Raw genomic sequence first — 10367 nt, 5'->3', positions numbered from 1 at the left:
CCTGAGTGCAAAGTGATGTGGTTTCAGAGTGGGAAATACTATGATTTACTTTAATTAATTTCTCTCTGGGGGCTGCATTTCAACCCACAGAACTACTCTCAGTGTCTTCTGGAGACTGTGGTCTGCCTGGATACTCATTGCTTCCAGAAGCAAGTATCTACCTGGCATAGCCTAGAGTGAGATCTGCTAACACCTCCTTAGTCCCTCAGCTTACTTCTTTGAGTCTGGCTTTTTCCTCAAGTGGGCAGTTTTGGCATAAGACTGTATTATTCCCATTGGGAGTAGTGTGAATAATTACATTTTCTGTTTTCTGGACTAGTGAGAAGATAAGTAAAAAAAAAAAAGACTTTGTTTCTGAACTCGAGTGTTTAAACATGCCTTAAATCAAATGACATGTCTAAGCATAAAATATTTGCAGGTAGTTTTCATTCAGAAAAATGTCAAGGCAATGAATCTTGTCTTTCAGAAACACCATTCTGCTCTCTGTGAATAACAACACAAAACTTAGCTGAGTTTACAGAATAGCTTGATACAATGGAACTTGTACTAGCTGCTGCTTTGCAAAAAAGTTTTGCATTTTCCCAAGTCTGCTGCTGATATCTTTCTAGGTGAAAAAAAAGCATTCTTGTTACTGGTTTAAAGGAACGGGGCTCAATTTTGGGAATTAAAAGTTATCTGGAAAACTCTTACATGAAGAACGGTGGGAAAAAGCCAGATTTGCAGGAAAACACCCCAACTCCTTCATAATGTTAGAAATAAGTGTTATTTATGGGTGGCTGTAGCAAAATCCCAACTTTTCTGGGGAATGATGGGAATCCCCCATCAGTCTGGAATTGGCTTTCCTGACCTATGCCTCTGTCAAAGAAGACCATATCACTAAAACATGGATCTCTTTGATCAATCCAGAACCTTCAGAATGGCTGAAGCCCATCTAGCAGTGTTTTTGCTCAGTCCCTTAAATCACTGACGTTTGGCTGTATCAGCACCCTGAGTCTGGAAACTGCTGCATGCATTTTGCATTTGCAGAGAGAGGTGGACTGGTGGGTGCAGGGGCTTACCAATGCTTTCTGATAAAAGAGAAAGGAATGCAGGTAAAAGGAATGCAAGGAGCTAACTCAGCAACCTGACAAATATCCTCTGACCCCAGGAAAGACACCCTAAAAATGGAATATAACTTCCCTACCAACAGCAGCTTGAACCTGTTTCACCCTTTGTATCTTAACAGAGCATTCAGTGAGATGCAAACATACATTGAGGTGTCTTGTTGAGAAGTGCAAAGTAACTGTAAAATGCAGCCAGGTAGAGCACTGCCCAAGTGAAAGTGCTGCAGAAACCTGCCCTAGAACAGCTCTGGAAGGGTTCTGGGGTTGTACCAAAGCAGTCTGCAGAAAACGACAGCTAAGGGCTGGGACAGGGAAGTGTTTTCTGCTACACTGAAATTTAGCACAAGAAAAAGTCTTGCTGTGTAGTGCTGTCTAGAAAGCTCTCTGGAATTTTCCCCTGCAGCATTGTGCAGTGTTAGCAAGAACACTACAGGTCCCCTAGAGTTAATATGTAAGTTGGTAATACAGGGTCCATGTTTATTTCCAGATATCTTCTGTTGTCTGTCCTGTACTTCATGCCAACATTTCATATAACTGCTGAGAGAGAGAGCTCAACTCCAGTGCTGGTATTTGTTTAACAATATTTAATATTATACTGAGCTTCCTCTTACTCAATTCTTCCATACTGTGCTAAGTACACTTCCAGCCAAGTTGCCCTGGCACTACAGAAAGGAAGATATCAATTGCATTTCAATTTAATGCATTTTCACACACATTTCTGTGCAAAGTTACAGATAGCAACCAGTCTTGTTTCACATGTGGGGGACCAAAGGACTGTAATTCCAAGACTTGGGGAAAAAAAGAGGCATAATTTCCAGGTATTCCTTCATACTATGCTGTGCAAACTCGGGCCCTGTCTGGAGAAAGACTTCCAGGGGCAGCTACTCACCCAGCTCCTGCCTGCACACAGCCAGGCTGACTTGGTGCTCTGGGCTCTCCTAGGCTGGACAGAAAGTACTAAGGACAAAGAGATGTTGCCTGCAGGAGAGCCAGAAGCTCTCAAGGAATTTCTGAGCCATGAAATCTGCACTAACCCCTTCTTCATCAGAAAAAACCTCCTCGTTCAACTCCATATTCAGGTGGTTTGCACTTGAAGGAGATTGCAGGAGAGTGGAAAGCATTCAGAAATTGAAAGGAAAGCAATTTGTATTTAACTGGAATGAATGTTCCTACTGAAAATTGTACTTATGTGGAACAACATGTCCTAAAACTGCGTGTGACTTAAGGATAACAAATTTGATATATCATACAAACAGCTGCCAGAGCACTTCTGCAAAGTAAGTCCTTTTCTAAGTGATCTCTCAAAAAACAAAGATTATTAGTAACCCTCTCTTTTTGTGGCTCTCCATTTTATTTACTGCTGCTTCCTCTTTGTTTGTGTGAATGGACTGAGACATAAACTAAATCTTGAGACACAGAAGTGCCAGGACCACAATTACTGCCAGTAACCACAGTTTGTTTTGGGAGGTGGTTTTGCTCTTTGTTTTGCTTTGGCTTGGTCTGTATCTGGTGATAATGTGAAGGAGGGCAGCCAAAGACTTAAACTGAAAAGCAGCCTTCTGCCAAAGCAGATGGAATCAAACCAGCAAGAAGAATGCCAGTTCTCCTCTCTCTACAGGTGGAGGTGAGATGGCACTGGAAAAAGTGTCACCATCTCCTCTGCCCAGTCCTGTGCCTACAGAGATGTGGCTTAGCTGGTTTTCCTGTTGTTGTTGTTATTGTTTTCTATTGGCCAGTAGCTCATTTAAAAAATAAGTGTAATTATCAGCATAGTTCTAAACAAATATCTGTAGTTCTGGACACATGGTCAGGTAGCAATCTTTCCTTGCTCTGGTGCATTATGTTTGCTGTTCTTACCACTGAGGTTTGGCTCCAATGCAAAACATGTCAAATATCTCCACGAGATACATGCCTTTTATTTGAACTCCTGGATACAACATGAGCAAAAAGGTGATCTGATGAGCAGCCATGAGCATGGAAAGGATTTGATCACTGTAGCAGAACAGGCAGAGCCCTGCTAAGGTGTAGCTACAGCATTCCATGACAGGACATAGCTCCTGGGCACACACCCAGTTCTGACACCAACCCCTTCATCTGGGGTGATCAGCCCACATCCTGGTATTGAACCTTACTGCCTGTCTTGTGTTCCACATCCTGTACAGTTGATCCCTAGGACATGCCACCAGCCCTACCAATCTGTCCCATGAAACCCACAGCCTGGTGGTGCAGCTGTTCACCTGTCAAGTAACAGTTGCCACCCTCATCCTTTGGCAGCAAGCACAAGAAGGGCTTTGCCTTCTGAAGCAATTCCTCACTGATTGTATGCAGCTCCTACTGACTCCTCTAGAATGCATTCAAGTGCTTTAATCCACCCAAATATCCAGCCCTCAATGTTTTGTGAGGGCTCTCAGCTGGCAAGTCCTCTGACTTCCTGGAATTAGTCTCTTTTTTTCCATCTTTCCATGGGGTTTTGTTTCTGTCAATACAAGTAGGTAACGTGCAAAGCAGATGAGGAATTGGCCTGCTCATTTTACCCATTTCTGGATGTAAGTTCCCTCAAAAACCCCATCAGAGTGACTTCTGGTCCAAGTGAAGTGCACATCTAATTACAGAGTAGATGTAGCCAAGAATTATCTTTGGTGCAGCACTACTCAGCTCATCAAGTCCTTATCAGGAAGAACCCTTTGCTTCAGGATTTTTGTTATTGATTTTCTTTGATATCTGGAATTCAAATTGTTGTGGTGGTGTGACTGATGTTTGTTTCATGATCCAACTGTCAGGGGAGATCTTTTTTCTTCCTCTTACATAATTTTCGGGAGGCCTTTGGAATCCAGCACGTTCACTTGTGCCCTAGAAACATTTTGGCATTCAGTTTCCAGTTTCCATGCTGCTGCCTGAGCTCTGCAGCCTCTCTTCTTCTGAGTGTTCTGGTCCAGCTATTTTTTCTGGTTTGTATCCTGCTGATGTATCTCCACAGAGCCTCACACTCTCAGTGGCTGCTTCCCCTCTTCTTTAAGGTGCCATTTAAAAACCACTGTCACAGATGATATATATGGAACTGTCTCCATTTCATTAGTGTGGGGCTTTTCCAGAGGCACACAACACGGATTTTGTTTAAACTCTCTTTATTTCCTACCAGTCTTGATGTATTTTTCATGTTTGATAAACTGCTGTTAAATCTGTTCTACTTATGTTTAGCTGTGACCTACTTCATGTCTTTCTAATGATTCTCACAAATCTGCTCAAAGTTCTCTGGAAATCCTCACCAACAGCCTCTGTATCCTTCCAGTCTGTCTCTGTTGTGGCTGTTTTGTTTCTGATAGCTAATAAATGGCATTTGAGCTCTAAGAAATTGTTGGTGGCACTGTGCCTGGAAAAATGCAAGTGCAGACAACTGTACCCTGATGATCTTGGGCAGTGTAGCAAAAGCTTTCAGTGAGCACAGTTCAGTTGAGAGCCAAAGCTGAAAGCTTTTGTTTGGCAGGAGATTGTTAATATTTCTTTCCTAGGCTTGACATAGTTGAGGTTTAGAATGAGAGACTGAAAACTCTTGAGGAACAGAAGGAAATGTTTGGAGGTTGTTTTGTTTTGAGTTCCTTTAAGGCATTTATCTGCAACCTTGAATCTACAGAGAACCTGGCTACTAACCCTTTTGTAAGAGTGAGCAGGTGTATGTGATAAATTCAGAAGAACAGCATGTTGAGAATGAGCTCAGGATTCTGCTCTCCACTTCAAGTACTTCAGAAGTTCAAAAAAATTGCTTTTTGTCTGGTGGTGCTTCAGGACTTCTGGAAAACTTCTGAGTTTTTCCCCAGACTCTCCTGTTCTGCAGTTGACACACCCAGATATTACAGCATCACTGACAGCCTTTGCCCCTTGGAACTGCTGACACTCTTATTTTATCCTCTTTTTCATTTAGTTTCATTGTAAACCTACAGTTTTCCCAGTCTGGCCTAAGAACTGCAGAGGTGATAAATATTTTCCCTTTCATGTCCATCTCCATAGAAACAGGTTCTGCTTTACTGCTTTAACTGTTCTCTGACTTTGCTGGTTTTTCTGTCAGGGCCTCTGGATTTCTTTTCTGTTGGTTTGTTTCTTGGGAAGACACTGGTTTCTCTATTTGAGACAACCTGTAAATGTTAAAGCATTAAGAAGAAAAAGAGTGATCCTGTTCTCACTCTTTTCTCTATTTCTGGGTAAGCAATTTTTGAAGCTGAAGCTCTCACAACTTTTAAAACTGGAAAGTTATTTTTCACCTCAAATACTACTGCCTTCAGAAGTTCTTTAGCTAAGAATCATGGCCTGAATTGGTACCTTAACAGGAGGACAGTAGTTTATAGAGCCAAGAGGAGGAATGTTTACAATGCAAAAGAGATAAATGTGTAGGGAAGAATCCTCTCAGTCCTGGAGGTACTGACAAAGGCCAAGCACTGCTGTGTTCAGAAGTCCTGCTCCTTTCAACCTCCTGTCAGAACCCAGGTTTTCAGTTTCCACAAAGCCAGTCTGTGGCTAGAGGGAGGACTCACCTCCTGACATCCCAGCAGGGAACTCTGAAGCAGAGATGTCAAGATGAAGAAATGGGGTGCAGAGCCCTGCAGCCTGCCAAGCAGGGCTGCTCCAGCTGGGACTGAGCCTGTTCCATTCTTTCAAAGCAGGCAGGTTCAGACTTTCTGAAAGGCAGCATGGTCATTTACTCACTGACATAACAGATCATCTGCATATGATTCTGCTACAATGAATTTCAAGGCTCTGTAAATTAAATGCTCTCTGTCCCCACAGGTGAAATCCAGAAAAGACAGTGAAATATTTCAACATTTTTGTCTTCGCCTCAGAAGCAAAGTTCAATTAGTGAAACCTGAGCATATGTACTTACCTGTCTGAGAAAATCAGTTGTGTTTAGCAGCTAAAAGCTCTTCAAGCAGCATTTAAACAGACACCAGGTTATGGTGTTGGTCAAGGGTTGGACTGGATGATCTTGGAGGTGTCTTCCAACCTAAACCTATGATTCTGTGATTTATTAGGTGATCCCTTGCTTGTAGCTCCAGGTCCAGTACTACCTTAAATGTGACTCAAACTGGCAGTGATACTACCCAGTGACAGGCATGGGTAGGAATATAATGACCTCTTAGAAGAGAATTCAATTAGCAGCAGCAGCAACAAAATGTTGTCTGCCCACTGCCAGTTTCCATCCTATGTTCTCCCTTACCTGTATTTGTTACAGCACAGCATGGAGCAGGGAAACCTGGGACTCCCAATGCTAAGGAAGTGACTAAAGCATAGTATGAAACTGAGAAAACATTGCTTGTGTTGTTACCTACTTTGGGTTTTTTTTTCTTCAGAGTAGTGCTTGTAAACTCAGATTTTCCAAAGAGATGAGTGATTTGGGGTACCTAATTTGAGAGCCTTCAGCAGACCTGATTTTACAAGACAGGTTCCTCAGTGCCTTCAAAGAATGAGAAAAATTTCAGCTGACACCAAGAAATGTGATTAAGCTTAGCAGAGCTCCATATGGTTCATGCAGGTCTCAAAAATAAATAATGAAAACATCAGTCCCAGACAGTCAAAGGAATTAAAAAGAGGCAGCAGGTAGATCTGTGGCTTTGCAAAGTTTGAACTGCTGTTGGTTCATGATTTTTTTAATCTGAATGCTAGCCAGAGAGTCCTTCTCAAGTCATGAAAAGAAAAATTAACAAACTCTTTGCCCACAAAGCTTTTAGTGTTGTCTTTTGGATCAATTGGCCAGTGGCCACAGTCGCTAGGCCATTCCTCTGCCCTGCCCTTCAACCCCATGCTGAGTCCTTGACATCTGCTTTCTGTTCAAATGCCCTTTATTCCAACACAGCATTGCCAGGCAAGCATATTCTATCTGTTGGTCTCAATAATAACCTGTGAAGATAAATTATAAGAATGATTTTAGAATTGCCCTTCCCTGGCTCCTGCATTTTTAACCGAATTTAGATTCCTGACTTTTCTCCATGACTCCAAGTGCTGGAAACAATTGGCTACAAAACGGGCATTAGAGCTACTCCCACTGCAAGGAGCCTCCCACTTCAGGTCACTGCAGATCCAGTCAACGCAGCCATGGAGGGAAGGGTGTGTGTCATCTAACCAAGAGGAGGTGCTTGATTTACAGAGAATCCTGCCCTGTGTCCCTCACAGTAACAGAGGAGGTGTCCTTGTCCCTGTTCTCAGCCACCCAGACATATTACCTGGTTTATATGGTGCAGCTCCTTCCTCTCTCTGTCTGAGTAAGTGTTCTCCCTGCCAGGGGTGCCTAAGGCTGCCAGATTCCTGACTCCCTGCAGGTTTGTTAAAGCCAGTCTGGTTCTATAGGAAATATAACTTTGGATTTCATGAAAGTTTAGCAGAGCTCTGATGTTTCCAGTGAAATCTTTCCGATTCAACTACTTGACATTTTATGTGAAAACTGTAATAAATAGGTAGACTTTATGTCCTAATGGTTGCTTGATGAAAACTGTCACCAGCACATCTTTGGTTCTACCAAAACCAACAGGAAAACTCCCAACAGGAGCCTGAGGTAGGGCAGCACTGAATCCACAGGAAATTACCCTTCTGAACGCATTTGTTGTCCCAGGGATGGTGTTTTGTGATCTGCCACCAAAGCAGTTCAAAAAAGAGTGAATGTGTAAAATGTTCACACCTTTCAAATCACAAACTGCTGCTAATCTGCTAACCCTGACCTCTACACAATAAACATTCAAAACAAAGCACCAAATTACACCACTGCTGCCCTAGAACCAGCAGGATGCACAGTCCTCCAAGCAGGAGTGACAGAGTCCAGCCACTATGCCTGACCTTGGTGTCTCTTCTCAGAGACCAGGACTGGCTGTTTGAGAAACTTAGCCTTAGAGTGTGGTTGTTTTTTCTCTTCAGGCTTCTAGGAATGTGCAGATTCAACTATCAGTCCTCTGGACACTCTCAGACACATAAGCCTCCACCCCCTCCACATCTTCCAAGCTGCAAATACAAGTCTGAGTGTTGAATTTATCCTGCCAGTCATAAGGAGTCTGACTGATGAGTACTTATGTCATTTTATCTTGCCACCCACCAAAGGAAAACTTTATGATCAAGCTGGTCATAAAACTCAGTACAGAACAATGTAGCACTGGAATGAAAAATTAATGTGTGGAGAAGGTGAAATTTAAGCTGGGCTTGCCAAGGAATTTCTATGTAGTTTTGTTTTTGGGTTTTTTTCCCCAAAGAAAAAGATTGCTGTATTTGATTCCTGCTTCTCAAGCAGGCAATCTATCTGCTCCTACTTTTGGAAGAAAAATCAAGTACTCCCTTCCTCCTTTTAGCATTTAACTGCACTGTAAGTTGGGTAAAGACAGATGTAAATGATAAAACCAGTGACTCCAGTCTGTTGGGCAGTGATACTGCCTGAGGAGCTATTTGAGAACCCAGCAAGGTTAGAATGAACAGCACAAACCCCTTTTATTTTCCAGAAGCAGGTGCAGTTACCAGTGGGATGCTGTGCTTCATGCAACAGCTCTTACCAGGCCTTGGGTTTGGGAAGTAGAGGTTTGGTTTATAAAAATGAAGACAGATATTGCAGTTTGGGTCTTTCCATATGGACTTGAGGCACTCTCTACAGTATTCTAAAGAAGTTATTTCACCCCAGACCACACACACATTTTTAGTCTGGTTGGCAGAAGAGCAGGAAATGTCCATGTCACCCAGAGAAGAATTAACAGGGGTTTAATTACCTCCTGCTTGTGGCCATGCAACCCAGTCAAGACTGCAGGTGCAGACTGGTGCTGCTGCAATGGGCTGTGGGAGAAGCACAGCCTGGGAGCAGCTCTGGCCTAAGTGCAGAGGGCAGAAGTGTGGCAGGAAAAAGCAGGCCTAGCTCAGGGTGTGCTGGGGTTATTCTAAACCTGATGTTCAAGCATAATCCTTTCCTGAAAGAGAGCTCTGGAGAGGAAGCCCCTTTGTGCATTTTTTAAGAGCTACTCTGGGTCAGCATGCAGCCTTTCCCCGGCCCTCAGGCAGGAGCACCATGCCACCTACTGCCAAGAGAACTCCTGCACAGGGGAGCCACGGACCTCAGTGCTGAGAAAAAGAAGGCTGAGCCTCTGCATCAGAACCCATAAACGAGAACAAAATTTCAGTTTCAAGGTGATTTCAGCACCCACCCACCAGACATCTATAGGTCCACATGTATTCTGACTTCCTGCAGCCATCTTTTCAGGTAATGTCCTCTGGTACTTGCCCAGTGAGAACTGTAACTGATTCATCTTCTTGAAAGAGAAAATGAAAATTCACCCAGACAGCATGGTGAAATGCTTGCTGGAAAGCACACTCATTCAGGGACACCAAGCTACTCAAGGCAGCACTTAACTTTGTCATTAGCTGCAGTAAAGTCAATGTCTCTACTAGAAAAAAAATCCCTGTTTAGCCTGCTGGAATTAAATAGGAAAAAAAAATCACTTTATATATTTACTATTGAATGGGGAAAAGAAGAAATATTTTTAGGACATTTATGTCTAAGACTCAAAAGCTTTAGTAAAATTTAATTTCCAGAATGTTGGGAAGAGTAAGAATTTGTCATTCATGGCCCTGGGTTCTGACCAGTGCAGCTGAAGATGGATTGCCAGCTTGTAGCTCCATCTGCTGTGTCAAACTGAAACAACAGAAAGATTGATCTTCCCTTTTTTTTAGAAAAACTGTATCCTGACTTCCCCCTGGAACAGGAGGTCAGGAATCAGCAGAATATAACTGCTGAAAAGAAATGCACTGAAGCAAAGACAAAATGGCAAATGGCATTAGCAGTCAGCAGAACAGCATGCAGGGAGTGAGGCTGGGGAGGTTCTGGTTGGAAAACCATTGGCTTGGGGGGGTTGGATGTGTGGGTTGGATGTGTTAGATCAGTTCAGACAGTTGAAGGCTTCTAGACAGTTTTTCTAGTTGTCATTTGAATTCTGCAAAAAATGTTTTTCTTCCACTTTACAAACCTTCTTGAGATAGCTCAGGAATTCCTCACATTGCCTTCTCTGAAACCAAGATCTTTAGGAAGTTTTACACAGATTCTCACCCCCTTCCTTGTCCAGAGATAAACCAGCCTTGTAGGATAAATATTTTTCTGGGCACACTTCATATGAAGGTAGAAAAACAAGAGCTGGAGCCTTGTTGTTCTGCATGCCAGTGGAAGGCTGCTTGCACTAAGGGCTCCTGAGCTGTACAAAGGGAAGCAATTTCAAGGACTAATTTCAGAACTAATCAATTGTTTACTTAAAAAGTGGT

The sequence above is a fragment of the Heliangelus exortis genome, chromosome 4 (genome assembly GCF_036169615.1).
Source record: "Heliangelus exortis chromosome 4, bHelExo1.hap1, whole genome shotgun sequence".
Classification (NCBI taxonomy): Eukaryota; Metazoa; Chordata; class Aves; order Apodiformes; family Trochilidae; genus Heliangelus; species Heliangelus exortis.
This window is presented reverse-complemented; position numbering follows the sequence as displayed.